Here is an 18075-nt window from a genome sequence, read left to right on the forward strand (position 1 = left end):
GTATAGACCCTCTATATAGTCCTTCCACCTTTCTGCTTTCCCTTCTTTGCTTAGAACTGGGTTTCCATCTGAGCTCTTGATATTCATACCAGTCGTTCTCTTATCTCCAGAGGTCTCTTTAATTTTCCTGTAGGCGGTATCTATCTTACCCCTAGTGAGATAGGCCTCTACATCCTTACATTTGTCCTCTAGCCATCCCTGCTTAGCCATTTTGCACTTCCTGTCGATCTCATTTTTGAGACGTTTGTATTCCTTTTTGCCTGTTTCACTTACTGCATTTTTATATTTTCTCCTTTCATCAATTAAATTCAATATTTCTTCTGTTACCCAAGGATTTCTACTAGCCCTCATCTTTTTACCTACTTGATCCTCTGCTGCCTTCACTACTTCATCCCTCAAAGCTACCCATTCTTCTTCTACTGTATTTATTTCCCCCATTCCTGTCAATTGCTCCCTTATGCTCTCCCTGAATCTCTCTACAACCTCTGGTTCTTTCAGTTTATCCAGGTCCCATCTCTTTAAATTCCCACCTTTTTGCAGTTTCTTCAGTTTTAATCTACAGGTCATAACCAATAGATTGTGGTCAGAGTCCACATCTGCCCCTGGAAATGTCTTACAATTTAAAACCTGGTTCTTAAATCTCTGTCTTACCATTATATAATCTATCTGATACCTTTTAGTATCTCCAGGGTTCTTCCATGTATACAACCTTCTTTCATGATTCTTAAACCAAGTGTTAGTTATGATTATGTTGTGCTCTGTGCAAAATTCTACCAGGCGGCTTCCTCTTTCATTTCTGTCCCCCAATCCATATTCACCTACTATGTTTCCTTCTCTCCCTTTTCCTACACTCGAATTCCAGTCACCCATGACTATTAAATTTTCGTCTCCCTTCACAATCTGAATAATTTCTTTTATTTCATCATACATTTCTTCAATTTCTTCATCATCTGCAGAGCTAGTTGGCATATAAACTTGTACTACTGTAGTAGGTGTGGGCTTCGTATCTATCTTGGCCACAATAATGCGTTCACTATGCTGTTTGTAGTAGCTTACCCGCATTCCTATTTTCCTATTCATTATTAAACCTACTCCTGCATTCCCCCTATTTGATTTTGTGTTTATAACCCTGTAGTCACCTGACCTGAAGTCTTGTTCCTCCTGCCACCGAACTTCACTAATTCCCACTATATCTAACTTCAACCTATCCATTTCCCTTTTTAAATTTTCTAACCTACCTGCCCGATTAAGGGATCTGACATTCCATGCTCCGATCCGTAGAACGCCAGTTTTCTTTCTGCTGATAACGACATCCTCTTGAGTAGTCCCCGCCCGGAGATCCGAATGGGGGACTATTTGACCTCCGGAATATTTTACCCAAGAGGACGCCATCATCATGTAATCATACAGTAAAGCTGCATGCCCTCGGGAAAAATTACGGCTGTAGTTTCCCCTTGCTTTCAGCCGTTCGCAGTACCAGCACAGCAAGGCCGTTTTGGTTATTGTTACAAGGCCAGATCAGTCAATCATCCAGACTGACTGTTGCCCTTGCAACTACTGAAAAGGCTGCTGCCCCTCTTCAGGAACCACACGTTTGTCTGGCCTCTCAACAGATACCCCTCCGTTGTGGTTGCACCTACGGTACGGCTATCTGTATCGCTGAGGCACGCAAGCCTCCCCACCAACGGCAAGGTCCATGGTTCATGGGGGGGAAATCAGAGATAACGTGCATAAAATATGGTGTGCCCCAGGGCTCGGTGTCGGGCCCTCTTCTGTTCTTGATCTATGTAAATGATATTAAATACTGTACTATAAATTCCAAAATTGTTCTGTATGCCGATAACACGTCCATTGTGTGTAAAAAGGAATCATGTAATGAACTAGAGGCTGAGTGCAATAATGTGACAAAAGAAATTGTTCAGTTTTTTAATGAAAGCCACTTAAATGTAAGCACCAGTAAAACATGTTTGATGGAGTTTAACAAAAGTAGTTTGAATAATGAAATTAAATTATACATGGGCAACAAATTGGTAAAGAAAGAGTCTAGTGTAAAATTCCTTGGCATAACAATCCAAAGCAACCTGAAATGGGACACACATATTGACTCCCTAGCAACTAAGTTGTCAAAAAATATATTTGCAATCAGTACTATTAGCAAGTTCTGTAGGGACACCGTAGTCCTAAAGACTGCATACCATGCTCTTTTATCCTCTCACCTGAACTACAGTATTGAAATTTGGGGGGCAACAACCAAAGCTAATCTAGATAAGCTACTCATTCTTCAAAAAAGGAGTGTGAGAATAATCTGTGGAGCAAAATATAGGGAATCTTGTCGCAACTTGTTTCCAAAAACAGCGGTGTTAACTGTTGTAAATACATACATTCTAAAAGCCATATTGCTTCTGAAAAGACTGCACCCAAACACTTATTCAGATTTCCACCAGTAAAATACTAGAAATAAAAAAAGATTTTACATTGACAGCCACAGAACAGCACTTAACGAAAGGGGACCTCAGTACGCAGGTATAAATTAGCTAATGCACTGCCTAGTGCAGTCATGGCTCTTCCTACAATTAAACTGAAACATCAACTTAAGAAATTTTTAAGAAAAATACCCTTTCTACTCATTAGAAGAGTACCATACTTATATGAAGAACAACAAATGCTTTGTGAAATTATGTGAATTATTGTAATTTTGTTGTAAATTAATGACGTATTCAGAAGAATGTGTCTTGTGTATTGTACAAATAACTTTAATCATTACTGTTTCTTTGTACATGGGCAGTGTATCATTCGATGTTGAATAAAGCTATTATTATTATTATTATTATTATTCATGTTTCTGCAACCCCACCCCCACCCCTCCCTCCATCAAACCTCCCAGTTGTTGCCCTAGCTGCTCTACCTTCTATCCACCACATCCCTGTACACTCCCACAAGCAGCACTTTATCGTACCACACTCGTTCCCTGCTGTCCCTTCCCACCGCCGCCTCCCCTTACCCCCTCTACCCGGTTCTCTCTCCCATCATGGACGGCTGCTCGCAGTCTGGCTTCAGCAGCCAGACACTGTGGTCATGTATGTGTGAGTTGCATGTGTGTGTGTGTGTGTGTGTGTGTGTGTGTGTGTGTTTTGGTCTGTTTCTGACAAAGGCCTTGTTGGCTGAAAGCTTACTTCCTGACGGTCCTCTTGTTGTTCATATTTGCGACTCGGCATCTGGAGAGTAGCAACTATTCTTTTCAAAATACTGCTACAGATAAGATTGAATTAATGCAAAACTTCACCATCAGAATAAATGAGAAAAAATGAGTTAAAGTACTGTAAAAGGTTTTTTTCCTGAAAATTGTACCTTGATAAAAAGCCTAGAGTAACCAGTCATACTTGTGGATTGTCATTACATTGTCATGTGTTAAAATAAACATACCCATGATAACAAAACAATATCGTTTGAATTGAAGTCCCTTATCTGCAGAGGAGAAAAGATGTGCGCGAATTGCCATGTACCTGAGCTACTGAGAGGTCACTTCAAAATGTGTTGGGGGAATTTGACATTAAAAGTATCAACAAGTAACAATGGAAAATCCAGAATGGAATGTAACACTGTTATGGAAAGGAACGTTGCCACTCACCATGTAGTGGAGATGCCGAGTCATTGATAGGAACAACAAAAGGACTGTCACAAATAAGCTTTCAGCCAACAAGGCCTTCGTCAAAAAAGGATGACACACACACACACACACACACACACACACACACACACACACACACAAGCGCACGTGCAAATGCAACTCACCCACATGTGTTCAATCTCTGGCAACTGAAACCACAATGTGAGCAGCAGCACCAGTGAATGATGGGAGTGGCGACTTGGTGGGAGTGAGGAGGAGGCTGGGGCTGGGAGGGGGAGAGATGTTAGGCTAGGGGTGAGTGATAGTGTAGTGCTGCTGGGGAGCTGCATTCTAAGTAGGCATGCCAACCAACAAGCTGTCTGTCCGCATGAATGGCCACTGACAAACTGTGGCCATGAAACAAGTGGATCACGCTGTTGCTGAGCATGCTGCCCTACATGACATCCTTCATTTCAATGACTGCTTCACATCCTATGCCGTATGGATCCTTCCCACCAACACCAGCATTTCTGAATTGCGCAGGTGGAACTCTCCCTGCAATATATCCTACGTTCCAATAAGTCTCCTGGCCTCAACCTTAGTTATTCATTGTCCTCTCACCCATCAGCCCCTTCCCTGTTCCAATTTCACCATTACACAGTCCTCTATTCCACCAGTGCACCTTTTGATTCTCTCCTTTTCCGCTACCCCCCCCCCCCCCCCCCCCTTCTTCACTGTCCTCCATCTGACCCCCTGACTGCACCTAGCTGCGCTGCCTACCCTCACTCACTTCATCCCTGCACACTCCCCAGCAGCACTTCACCATCCCCCACCCCTACCCTGCTATCCCTCCCCCTCCCTGCCGCAGCCCCCTCCTTACCCCCACCCAGTTGCCTCTCCCATCATGCACTGCTGCTGCTACTCATAATGTGGTGTCAGCTGCCAGAGACTGTTGAAATTTTAACATCTCCTCTGTCCAAATGTTCACCAAACTTAACTTCAAGTTTTCTTCGTGTCTGCCCCATGTCAGAAGCATCACGGTCAGAACATTTAATTTTATGCACACCTGTTTCATGATAAATATTTCTTTTGAGAACTCTGTCAGTTAAACTTTACCGAAGATTATCTGTAGTTGAGACTGAAACCACTGTTTAATGTTGCCTAAAAACTGATGCTTTACCTGTGCTAATTTTACCAAAATATACCAAACAAATTTATTTATTGTTTTTCCACATTTATTCGTTGAGTCAATTTTTCCGCTAATTCAGTGTTATCAGAAATATTTGACAATATATTTACTTTATGCCAAAATCATTAATTCTAAAAATGGTTACTTGGTTTTAGTTTTTAATTTAAATACCAATTTATCAAACAAATATGTCATCTGCAGCAGTTCAGTCATTGGTCACATAAAATCAGATGTCAGCAGAGCACCTCCCATTTCCGTCATACCTTACAACTGCCACTTCCAACGTGGTTCCGATCTGCCTTGTTAGCTGCATGATATGCTAGGTGGACTGCTAAACAAAGGGTCCCATGGTCGATTCCCAGTCGAGTCAGAGATTTTTCTTCACTTGAGGTTGGGTGTTACATTATCCTTGCATTCATATCGTCATAACTGACATTACACTAGCAAGGTGGTTGTGGACGGGGATTTTTTTTTTTTTGGTGTGGGTGGGGGGGGGGGGGGGGGGTCATCTTCTGTTAACACATTAACAACATTTGTCAAATGAACTGCCATCTTTGTGTGTTGTGTATAATGAAGCAACTGCTGACAGCGGATGTGGCAACATTGTAGTGGCAAGTGACAGTTGTCAACTATAAAGTAATTTCATTCGGACTATAGATGGCAGCATTCTAGGAAACAATATTGTGTCTATAAAGGAAACTGTTCATTAAACATTAGCGCAATCTATTTTAAGAGTATTGTACCTGTGTTTAGATTCATTATAGAGTAGGCATGAGAATAGACATTGAATTAATTTAGAGGTGTGTTGCTATGCTCATAGCAGGTAAGTATAGCACATGTAAAGTGCAACAGAGTACTTGGGGAACTTAAGTGGCAGTTTGTGGAAGAAAGATGACATTGCACTTGCTAAAACATGTTGGGTAAATGTAGGGTCTGTCTTTGAGGAAGTCCATGTGACAGTTCAGCTGCCACAATGGTGTATCTCTCATAGGTATAAGATAATTGAGATTAGGGGACTATACTGTGACATACAGACAGTCATTTTTTCCTCCCTCGGTATGCAAATTGGATATGACAGAACATAGCCAATATTGGTACAGAGTATCATCTGCAGTTGTTATCATGGTCTACAGTCCAAAGACTGATTTAATGCAGCTCGTTATTCTATCCTGTGCAAGCCTCTTCATCTCTCCTATACACTGTTCAGTGACTCATGGAGTATATATGTTCAAGTAGATGTATATGAAGGTATATGTACAACCGGGTGGATAAACAATATGTTACTAAATGTCAGACCTCAGTCAGTCAAGTTTTCTGTTCACAAAAAACTGAAAATATAAGGGCTGATACTGAAACCAAATTGCAGAAATGCACACTTATTCTTTTGTTTTACGACTCCAGATGTTACACAAAAAAATGATTTAATCAGTCTGTTAATCATATCTCTGAATCTCTTGAGCACTTCATTCTCCACTCCTGTCGCCCTCCTCTTCTTAATCCCCGTCTCCCCTCCTCCTCCCACTCCCCCTTTTCCTCCTATACTTGATTCCCCTCTCCCATATGCTCTCCTTCCCTTTCCCCTCTCATTCTCATTCCTCTCTCCTTCTCCCTTTCCATTTCCTTCTCTCTCCCTCACCTCTCCTCTCACCTCTCCCTCCCCTTGCTTTGCTCCCACCCCTTGCTTTGCTCCCACCACTTCCTCTCACCCTCACACTCTCTCTCCTCCTCTGCCCCGCCCCCTCCCTCTCTACCTCACACACTCTCCTCCTCTGCTCCACACCCTCCCTCTCTACCTCACACTCTCCTCCTCTGCACCACCCCCTCCCTCTCTACCTCACACTCTCTCTCCTCCTCTGCACCACCCCCTCCCTCTCTACCTCACACTCTCTCTCCTCCTCTGCACCACCCCCTGCCTATCTATGTCACACCCCTCCCTTTACCCACTCCTCAACCTCCTTCTCTCCTCCCTCTCTCCACCCCACATCCTCCTTCTCTCCTCTCTCTCTCCACCCCACATCCTCCTTCTCTCCTCTCTCTCTCCACCCCACATCCTCCTTCTCTCCTGTCTCTCTCCACCCCGCATCCTCCTCCTCTCCTGTCTCTCTCCACCCCGCATCCTCCTCCTCTCCTCTCTCTCTCCACCCCGCATCCTCCCCCTCTCCTCTCTCTCTCTCTCCACCCCGCATCCTCCTCCTCTCCTCTCTCTCTCCACCCCGCATCCTCCTCCTCTCCTCTCTCTCTCCACCCCGCATCCTCCCCCTCTCCTCTCTCTCTCCACCCCGCACCCTCCTCCTCTCCTCTCTCTCTCCGCCCCGCACCCTCCTCCTCTCCTCTCTCTCTCCACCCTGCACCCTCCTTCTCTCCTCCCTCTCTTCACCCCACGCCCTCCTTCTCTTCTCCCTCTCTCCACACCACACCCTCCTTCTCTCCTCCCTCTCTCCACACCACACCCTCCTTCTCTCCTCCCTCTCTTCACCCCACGCCCTCCTTCTCTCCTCCCTCTCTTCACCCCACGCCCTCCTTCTCTCCTCCCTCTCCCCACACCACACCCTCCCTCTCACCCCCACACCTGTCCCTCTCTCCACTCACACACCTCCCTTTCACCCCCCCCGAACCCCTCCCTCTCACTCCCACAAACCCGTCCCTCTCACCCCCGCCCCCGAACCCCTCCCTCTCACCCCCCAAACCCCTCCCTCTCACCCCCCCCAAACCCCTCCCTCTCACCCCACAGTCCCCTCCCTCTCACCCCCCACACCCCTCCCTCTCACCCCCCAGATCCCTCCCTCTCACCCCCCAGACCCCTCCCTGTCACCCCCCAGACCCCTCCCTGTCACCCCCCAGACCCCTCCCTGTCACCCCCAGACCCCTCCCTCTCACTCCCCTAAACCCTTCCCTTCACCCCCCCTAAACCCCTCCCTCTCACCCCCCCCCCCCAAACCCCTCCTTCTCACACCCCTCCCTCTCCCCACCCACACCCCCCTCCCTCTCTCCACCCACACTCCTCCCTCTCTCCACTCACACCCCTCCCTGTCTCCACCCCTCCCTGTCTCATTACTCCCCTCTTCTTCCCCTCTCTGCTCCACCACCCTCCCCTGCCTCACTCAGTCCTATCCCCTCACTTGCTCTCACTCTTAAATTACTTTTAGGTTCCAAAGTAAAAGTCTAGTAATAGCCTAAGAGGTATAGGAGTTATGTAAATTTCCTGGCTGTTTCTGCTGTTGACAAATAAAGCAACATTTGCTTCAAAAACTGGGCATATTTCCAAGATACTAATGTGTTGAATATTCTCCCTTTGCTATAGTTGGCTAAGCTGGATAGATCTCAACAGAAAATAAGAGAGTTATTTATGTCCAAATGTATTTCAGTCAGAGAATATAATTTTGATATCTGACCTGCTCATGACATGGTAATAATATCTTCAGTGCTCTGACAGTTGACAAAAAATGCAGAGAGCCACAAAGCTCTTCTTTTTTCCAGGTGAGACTAATAACTTTCCTTATCTGAATGTCGTTAACTTCAGTAATTTATGAAATAACTATGGGCCCAGTGACAGCATATCTATAAATAAAACATTTCACCAGAAAGCATTTATGCACAGAAATGCTGTTTGACAGAAACATTGAGAACTTGTTGCTTTTTACAACATTTCAGATGAAGCCTACTTTAAATATCAGTTTTCTGATTAAGCATTTGACAGCTGGGGTTGCTTTGCCATCCCTCAAGTACAGTACAACTGTTAAAGTGTGCCATCCTGTCATTTCTCCAATGCTTTAGACATGCTTCCTGACTCTGTACTACCTGGATGTTGAATTTTGTGTTAACATTGAGAATACTTTACTTCTGTGAAAAATTGGCAAGTATTTCTTTCTTTAATTCTGGTCAATGGTGACAAGGAAATTGTTACCAGTCTGATGCTTTCAGTCCATAATAACCATCTTCAGATTGTTTACTTATTATTAAAGAGAGCTATTTGTCTTCGGTGGTCAGAGGAGGCTGCCGTTAATGGTAAGCACATAGGAGATATGATTTGTTACTTCACAATAACTGAATCGTGCTGTATCAGCTGTTGTATTTCATCAGTGGCACTTGAGATGCACTTGGTGTGATAAAAGTTCAGTGTATTCCTTGCATTATTCCTTGAAACTGTTTGTACTGGCGTTCTCATCTTTCTACACCACTGCCTTTATTTGTGACTGTGTCACAGCTTGTAAACACTGTCTGTACTAAGGAGGAAGACTATTACAATATTAGGAATACTATAGACAATCTAACCATTTTCAGTGGTGAATTATATTTATAGCAAAATCTTGGTGTGGACATAACCCCTTATCACTCAAAGGACAATTATCTTGTAAGCTTCACTCAGGTTTACTCAGTGTAATTGATCAATAGTCTGGTTGCAGTCCAGGCTGTAAGTAGACATAACAGCAAAAGTCGCAGCACCTGCAGAAGGTGGCTGGGTTGTTCATAGAAATATTGTGCATAAAATGGAAACAACAACTGAATAGAACATCCAGAAGCATGCTATCAATCTTTTAAACAATTTATTCCACCCAAACAAAGTTGGTTTTGGATAAAAACATATATAGTGTGACACTGTCAGGCAGGTAATGTCTTGTATTTTATTGTGTGTACAAATGTAACAACAGAGAATTGTTTTCTATATTTTGGGAATATAGAGACAACATTCGTGGAGAAATTATCTTTGTAGATTGTAATTTACAGAAGAACATCATGTTTTTCTTCTTTTCTCATCAGTTTTCCTGTAGGAGTTCTCTGCATGTGTGTCATGTTATAGGTGAGTAACATATTATAGGTGAGTAACATCCACACTTCTCTTCTGTCACTCCATTTGAAGATAAGAATTGTATTGGCAGACATATGCAGGATTCATCATGTTTTCAGTATCTATTGAAATCCAGGCAAGTTCTGTCTGTTCAAACAAGTTACATGGTCATGCAGTTGTTCCATAGTTGTGAAGCCAGAAAAAAATGTCAGTTGTCAAAATATACCATGCTCCTAATACAAATAGTTCATCAGAATTATTGCTTCTATATTCCCAAATTATAGAACACAATTTTCTTTTGTTGCTTCTGTAAACACAATAAAATCCAAGACATTACCTGTCTGAGAATTGCAGCAGTTGACCATTTTGACAGTCTGTTGTGCTCATATGAATTAGTACGTACCAAGAGAGTGCAACTAAAATGCTCATGCTCTCTACAGGACACTAATTTGACAAAATATCAATAATAGTGGTTCGTCTGTCTCTAGTGAGAGACACAAGTGGTCAGAGTGGTGTCCGATAAAAAGTTTTGCAGCAGGCCATTGAGCCACAGTTAGTTATTATTATGTATATGCCTGTAGTGAAGGAGCTCACAGAATTTACTGAATTAGTTTTGTGTTTGTCACTGCAGTAATTCATCTGCAGAGAAACATGGAAGTCTGGAAAGTCAAGTGTACAAATAACTTTTAAGGTCAAAACTCGGAGTGACAGAGAGAGTTGTGACTACCAGTGCTCAAGAAATATTCAGCAGGCACAAGGAAAACTCAGCCATAGATAGCTGCCTAAAACAAGACACCGGCAAAGGTAAAGGATTAAGCTGTGGAATCCGTAAAGTGTTCTTCTCGTCACCGTCGTCTATGCCACATCGCTGCAACCATTCTTCCCTACACTGCACTGTCCATTTATTGATTATTTTGGTACTTCATTACTTCCAATAGAGCTTCAACTATTTTTTTCTTGGCCTCCTTGTGGTTTTCTTTACCAAAATATTTCCTTCCAACGTGTCTGTTAAAAACTTGTTTTGTCTTGATAAATGAGAAAAGTTTTTTCCCCTCCCTTTTTCCCCGCTACAAGGTTTAATTGCTGCTTTCAGGAGTGTACAGCTTTTAATAGGTATGTAGGACTGCACTCCTGTTGAATGCCTTTGACAGATTGTTTTCTTCTTTTCTATACTAAACAATATGTTCTCTAACAATTGTCTTTGTTCATTGAAGAATGTTTAGTTGTTGCAGTTTTTTCATGCTTTTCGTGCTGCATATGTTGCTTTCTGTAATTAAGGTGCCTAAATAACAAAATTGATCAATATTTCCAATATTATTTATTTCAGTTTGGATGTTTACTTATTTATTTATTTTCGAGTTCCGTGGATCCTTGACACAAATGTATCGCTAGGATGTAGAATGTGTCAGGTTATTACAGTAATAGCCACATGTAGATGATCATGAGGCAACCAATTTAACATATATAAGCAGATACATGAAAAAGGACATCCACATGTGGATGTGAGGTGTCCTACTCACTTTAGATTTGTGCACTCTTATAATTCTTGGTTTTTAACAATTGTTGTAAACTTTTTTATTAGTGCTGAGAATTTAGGAAGTTTTTTGTTCTTATGTTTCTCACTATTAGCTATTAAGGCAATGTCTCAACAAATCCAATGCAATAAATAGAAATTCCATTAGTCTTAACTCAAGAAGCTTTTCCTTTGAAGAGCCTTGCAGCTTTTTTGATGAAAATGTTAAACAAGTAATGGGGTAATGAGCACCTTTATCTTACACCTTCTGTTGTTCTCCTTTAATCTACATTTCACACATTTTTTTAGTATATGTTTAATATTGTTCTTCCATCTTTACAATCTGAATCTGTATCTTTCAGTGCACTGAAGACTTTCTTCCTGCTAGTACTGTCAAAAGACCAAAAGGCTATGTGAATGTCCCTGTTTACATTTAACTTTGTCTCTAGTAAGCTACTGAGTATGATGATTGTTTCTCTGTTTCCTACTTTTTTGTGTAAAATGAAACTACACTCCTGGAAATGGAAAAAAGAACACATTGACACCGGTGTGTCAGACCCACCATACTTGCTCCGGACACTGCGAGAGGGTTGTACAAGCAATGATCACACGCACGCCACAGCGGACACACCAGGAACCGCGGTGTTGGCCGTCGAATGGCGCTAGCTGCGCAGCATTTGTGCACCGCCGCCGTCAGTGTCAGCCAGTTTGCCGTGGCATACGGAGCTCCATCGCAGTCTTTAACACTGGTAGCATGCCGCGACAGCGTGGACGTGAACCATATGTGCAGTTGACGGACTTTGAGCGAGGGCGTATAGTGGGCATGCGGGAGGCCGGGTGGACGTACCGCCGAATTGCTCAACACGTGGGGCGTGAGGTCTCCACAGTACATCGATGTTGTCGCCAGTGGTCGGCGGAAGGTGCACGTGCCCGTCGACCTGGGACCGGACCGCAGCGACGCACGGATGCACGCCAAGACCATAGGATCCTACGCAGTGCCGTAGGGGACCGCACCGCCACTTCCCTGCAAATTAGGGACACTGTTGCTCCTGGGGTATCGGCGAGGACCATTCGCAACCGTCTCCATGAAGCTGGGCAACGGTCCCGCACACCGTTAGGCCGTCTTCCGCTCACGCCCCAACATCGTGCAGCCCGCCTCCAGTGGTGTCGCGACAGGCGTGAATGGAGGGACGAATGGAGACGTGTCGTCTTCAGCGATGAGAGTCGCTTCTGCCTTGGTGCCAATGATGGTCGTATGCGTGTTTGGCCCCGTGCAGGTGAGCGCCACAATCAGGACTGCATACGACCGAGGCACACAGGGCCAACACCCGGCATCATGGTGTGGGGAGCGATCTCCTACACTGGCCGTACACCACTGGTGATCGTCTAGGGGACACTGAATAGTGCACGGTACATCCAAACCGTCATCGAACCCATCGTTCTACCATTCCTAGACCGGCAAGGGAACTTGCTGTTCCAACAGGACAATGCACGTCCGCATGTATCCCGTGCCACCCAACGTGCTCTAGAAGGTGTAAGTCAACTACCCTGGCCAGCAAGATCTCCGGATCTGTCCCCCAATGAGCATGTTTGGGACTGGATGAAGCGTCGTCTCACGCGGTCTGCACGTCCAGCACGAACGCTGGTCCAACTGAGACGCCAGGTGGAAATGGCATGGCAAGCCGTTCCACAGGACTACATCCAGCATCTCTACGATCGTCTCCATGGGAGAATAGCAGCCTGCATTGCTGCGAAAGGTGGATATACACTGTACTAGTGCCGACATTGTGCATGCTCTGTTGCCTGTGTCTATGTGCCTGTGGTTCTGTCAGTGTGATCATGTGATGTATCTGACCCCAGGAATGTGTCAATAAAGTTTCCCCTTCCTGGGACAATGAATTCACGGTGTTCTTATTTCAATTTCCAGGAGTGTATCTTCTTCAGATTCGAGTTTCATTCTACATTTTACTCTTTTTTTTTATTTTATTCTTTATGTGAGTATAACTGCATGCAAAATGAGGCTTATTGTTCTGTAATTGGAGAAATTTGTTCTATCTCCTTCATGAATGACTATTGTCTTCTGCAGAACTACCTGGAAGAGAACCTTAATCATAACAACTGTTTATAATGTTGAAATGTTCAACTTTCTTTTTTTTTCCCCACAATTGTACAAGAGCTCATCAGGTAGCGCCTCTGGACATAAAACTGCCATTGTTTCTTTCAGTGCTGCTTCAAATTCTGTTTTCGTAATTGCAGAGCCTGCTTCATTGCCAGTCTTTCTTCTCTTTCTTAAATGTATGTGATGTCTGTCACTTTGTAAAACTCTTCCATCTGGGGATATTTCATCTGCGTTCAACAACAATACGGATAGGACAGATTGGTACTCAACATTTAGGGAAGGCACTGAATAGCAGACAGGCACAGTGAGGAAGACTGCTAAACTGTTAAGCATTTGGACAAAGTCCTCCTTCTGAAATAGCAAACACACACATTCACACAGCTCACACACACACACACACACACACACACACACACACACACACACACGTGGTCACTGTTTCCAAGCGTTGGAGCCTGACTAATTACTGCATTGAGTAATATGCTGCTTGTTTATTTCTTATAGCAGCTGATCTTGTCCTTGACTTGAATTATAATTTCTTAATCTTTCTGTACACTTTATCACTCATGCCATTTTTATGTCTGTTCCTATATCCCTACATCATTCATCCACTGGTCCAATGGCCCTCTACAGTTTTTGGGATTGTACTTTTCATGAACTTGTAGCTTTCTTAATTTCTTCTTGTGCTTCCTTTTTAGTATTTATTACTTTCCTGAATCTAATTTATTATGTTGTCATTCATAGAAAACTATGTTACATTTATTTTTGTCAAAGTACTTCACCTATTGTTCTCTTATTTCCTCACTAAACAAATTTTATAGTATAAGATGGGGGAAATTAATCATGATCTTATGAATAATTTCACTCCTCTATGAATGACTTTAGAGTTCAGAATGGATCTAGCTTTCCCAGTTTTACTGTCATGTTAATGCTCAGCTAAGTTGGGATGTTGAAAATATGTATGAAAAATTTGACATTTTGCAGTTCTGTGCTGTAACAAATCTGATGTATTCTGAGCTGTGATAGCTGTTTGATGGAGTAATAAGGTAGAAAGCTGACGATGAAGCTTGTGAAATATTACTATACAGGTGAAAAATAATGTAAATTACCTGGATGGTCAGAAGAATAATTTATTATTGTACACCAATCATCAGAATACTGAAATTATTATAAATAGAATAGAACACAAGCCTAAAATCAGGAAGAAGTAAGGTAGTCATGGGCTGTGTTCTTTATTTGTTATATTTGTCTAATATATACATCAAAGACATCACATAAATTGTGGAACTGAGCAAGGTGGCACAATGGTTAACACACTGGACTCGCCTCTGGGAGGAAGACAGTTCAAACATGCATTCGGCCATCCAGATTTGGGTTTTTGTGCTTTCCTTAAATCACTTCAGGCAAATGCTAGGATGGTTCCTCTAAAAGAGCATAGCCAATTTCTTTCCCCCATCCTTCCCTAACCTGAGCTTGTGCTCTGTCTCTAATGACCTTGTTGCCGGCAGAACATTATACACTAATCTCCTCCTCCTAAATTGTGAAACAGGTAACGTAAGAGATTAAAATTCATTTTAGGGTTTGTGCATAATGACGAATTATGAACATCGTGTAGGGTTTCATTTACTTTGTCTGCTAAGAACTCTTATGTTTTATCTGCAATTACAATGCAGATGTAGAAAAAAGATCCACACTCTTAAGATTGTCTAGAGAGCCTGTTTTGGTTTTAAGGTGCTATCCTGAGGGTCATCATCATCTTCTTCTTGGACAGTTTCCAGCCTCTGGCCGGGCCTATTTGGAACATAAGCCTCTCCATCATCTTCTGTCTTGCCACCATCTCTCGGTCTTCATTTTGGTCCAATCTCCTCCTTTCTTCTGGGTGCATTCCTCCACTCCTTTCAGCAACCTGTCTCTCAGTCTTCCTCTTGGTCTCTTTCCTTCCAGTTTCATCTTGTGTATCCTCCTGGGTATCCTCTTCTCCTCCATTCGGTTAACATGCCCATGCCATCTCAGCTGTGTTTTCTCTATCACCTCCTGTAATGGTTCCACCTTCATTAACTCTCTGATCCTCTCATTTCTTAACGTGTCTACCTTTTTCACTCCAGTACTGTTCCTCAAGAATTTCATCTCACTTTTTTTGTACTTTGCTTTTCTCTCTTCCTTTCATAACCAAGGTTTTGGATGCATATGTCAGGATCGGGACATAGTATATAACCTCTTTACTGATTTTGGGTACATCCTTGCTCCATATCAGGCTTCTGACACTCTACTGAAATGCTTCTGCTTTTCTCCCCTGCTCGTTTATTTCTCTGTTGTTTTTTTTTTCCATCTTCCTGTATCAGGCTTCCTAGGTACTTGAAACTCAACTCTCCTCAATCATTCCACACCAGTTGTTATTCCATTTGTTCTTCTCTCCTTCATTCTTGTTGTGATAATCATCTCACTCTTACTTATACTAAATTTCATCCCATATTCTAGTGCTGTTCATTCCCATTTGTCGAACTGCTCTTGTACTTCCTCCTCCTTATTCCCCCAAATCATCGGATCATCTGCAAACCTGATGGTATCCTGTGTTAATACTTTCAGGACCTGTTAAATGTCTCACTAAACATTTTTGAAGCTTGTGCTACCTCTACACTTTGCACTCTGTGTTTCAGATATGACCAAAACCTATCATTAGCAGTTCCTCTTATTATCAATTATTCTAGCTTTTCTAGTATGAAATTAGTCAGCAGTATCATATGCTTTGAATAGATCTAATACTATGCCTGTTATACTGCCATCCTTGCCTCGTAACATCAAGCATGTGTAAGGCAAGTCTGTTGGTATCTTTGTTATTTGTGTTGCATAATATTGACCTAACAGACAACATTCACAACCACCTCACGCTTTCTGCAGATGATGCAGTTATCTATAATAAAATAAATAAATAAATAAAAAGCTGCAGAGACATGCAGTCATGTCTGGGTAAGATTTCAAAATGGTGCGAAGATTGCCAGCTTGTTAAATGTAGAATACACTTTGCAAAACTAAAATATCAGTGACTGACAATTGGTGTTTGGTGTAACCATTTGTAGGGGTATGAAGAGGAATGACAGCATATGCATGTTGTAGTTAAAGCATCTGACAGACTTTGGTTTTTTGAAATGATACTGGGGAAATGCAGTCATTCTACAAAGAAGAGTGCTAACAAATCAATAGTGCATCCCAGCTTAGAATACTGCTGAAGCGTGTAGGACTCTATACTAGTTAAGGCTAACAGGAGATATTGAACTTACACAAATATGTGTATCATGGTTTGTCACAGGTTTCTTTGATCGTAGGAGAGTGTCAATCCAAATGCTGAATAACCTAAATTGCTGACTCTTGAAGACAGACTGCTCACAAAAACTTATTACAAATTTTGAAAACCATTTTTAAATGAAAATAATCTAGAGATACTCTTCTGCATCCTATGCACCACCCCTATAGGGACCTTAGAGAAAAAATATATTAATTTTAGCTTGCTCAGAGGCACCTAAGTTGTCTTTCTTCCTGCACTCCATAAGCAATTGGAATGAGAAGAATCCCTAACATGTTATAGCACCCTCCACCATGCACTTTTTACAGCGTGTGTATATACGTGGTGAAAACAATTTCTACAATATGTCATATGTCAAAAAAAGTGAAAGTCTTGTAGTGAAAGGATTTTCAATTTGTAGTGTACTTGAGACAAGAAAAACCAAAATGTTAATGACAACTGCTGCAGGAGTTGCCAGCTGAATGATCATCCTGCTTTTACTTTTGCATGTAGCTTGCCATTGGTGCAGATAAACATTATTCTTACCTACATTTTAATCCGTCGCCCTTGTTACGGGAAAGGGGTAAAACTCAATGGCTGTATCTTTGATTTTCTTTAGCCTTTTCAAGGCTGCATCACAGTATGTGTTTGAAGGCTGGCCTCTGGAGTTCCTGTAACAGTGCTAACATTTTGACCCACTGAAGCAGATGATCTGATACATAAGTGAGTTCTTTATGCCATTCACAGCATAGTACTAAATGTTTGGCAAATCTGTGATTGTCCATTTACTTCTGGGAATAGTACTGAGATATCTTGCAAATTTCACTTGATACTTACTTGTCATTTTGATGAAATACTCTTAATAATTCTCGTTTAAGATGTGACACTTAGTTAGTAAATTTAATTATTTTGAGTTGAAGGTGATCAGTCTTCACATAAACCAGAACAAATGTCATATTTTGTGTTGCATACACTGTATTCTAGAGACCTTTGTGATAGTAAGAGATTATTCACCATGTTAATACCTGGTTCACTCAGTGGGAGCATCTTCTGATGTGAAGGCTGCCTTATTTGCTGTTTTAGATGTTGGGAGACAAGTCTAATTTATTCTTTTCTTCCGCCCCCCTCCCCCCCCCCCCCCCTTCCCACCTTCTTAACAGTTGTCAATTTTTTTTTTATTCTGTACCTCATAAGGTTACTGATAAAGGGCTGCATTGGGAGTACCAAGATACTAAATCCTGAAGAAATACGAAAGAACTGATAAATGATTGGGATTCATTTCATCATTTCAGGACCAATCAGTTTCAGAAAAATTACAGAAGGAATCAACAGACTGATTAAGATTGTTTTTCTGTTTTAGATCTGGAGGTGTAAAACATGTGAAACTGCATAAGTACATACTTCCTATATATCTAAATTTTTGTACCAGCCTCCATATAGTCACTTTGTTTGATTGCTGTGTCACATTGCCAAATTTGTTAACAGGGTTTCTTCAAGCATCTCCCTGGTTTTTTTCAAGCATCTGGTCATACCAACACACTTTTGTGATATTTGTGAAGTGCTGCTTGTATACAGGACAAG

At 42.2% G+C, this 18075-nt stretch overlaps 1 protein-coding gene across 1 annotated transcript in view; it reads left to right on the forward strand.

Annotated features, from left to right (window-relative positions):
* The window catches only part of LOC126417020 (cohesin subunit SA-2-like), a 486856-nt gene that overhangs the window by 369276 nt on the left and 99505 nt on the right, over window positions 1-18075 (forward strand). The window lies entirely within an intron of this gene.

This window comes from Schistocerca serialis, chromosome 8 (assembly GCF_023864345.2).
Source record: "Schistocerca serialis cubense isolate TAMUIC-IGC-003099 chromosome 8, iqSchSeri2.2, whole genome shotgun sequence".
Taxonomy (NCBI): domain Eukaryota; kingdom Metazoa; phylum Arthropoda; class Insecta; order Orthoptera; family Acrididae; genus Schistocerca; species Schistocerca serialis.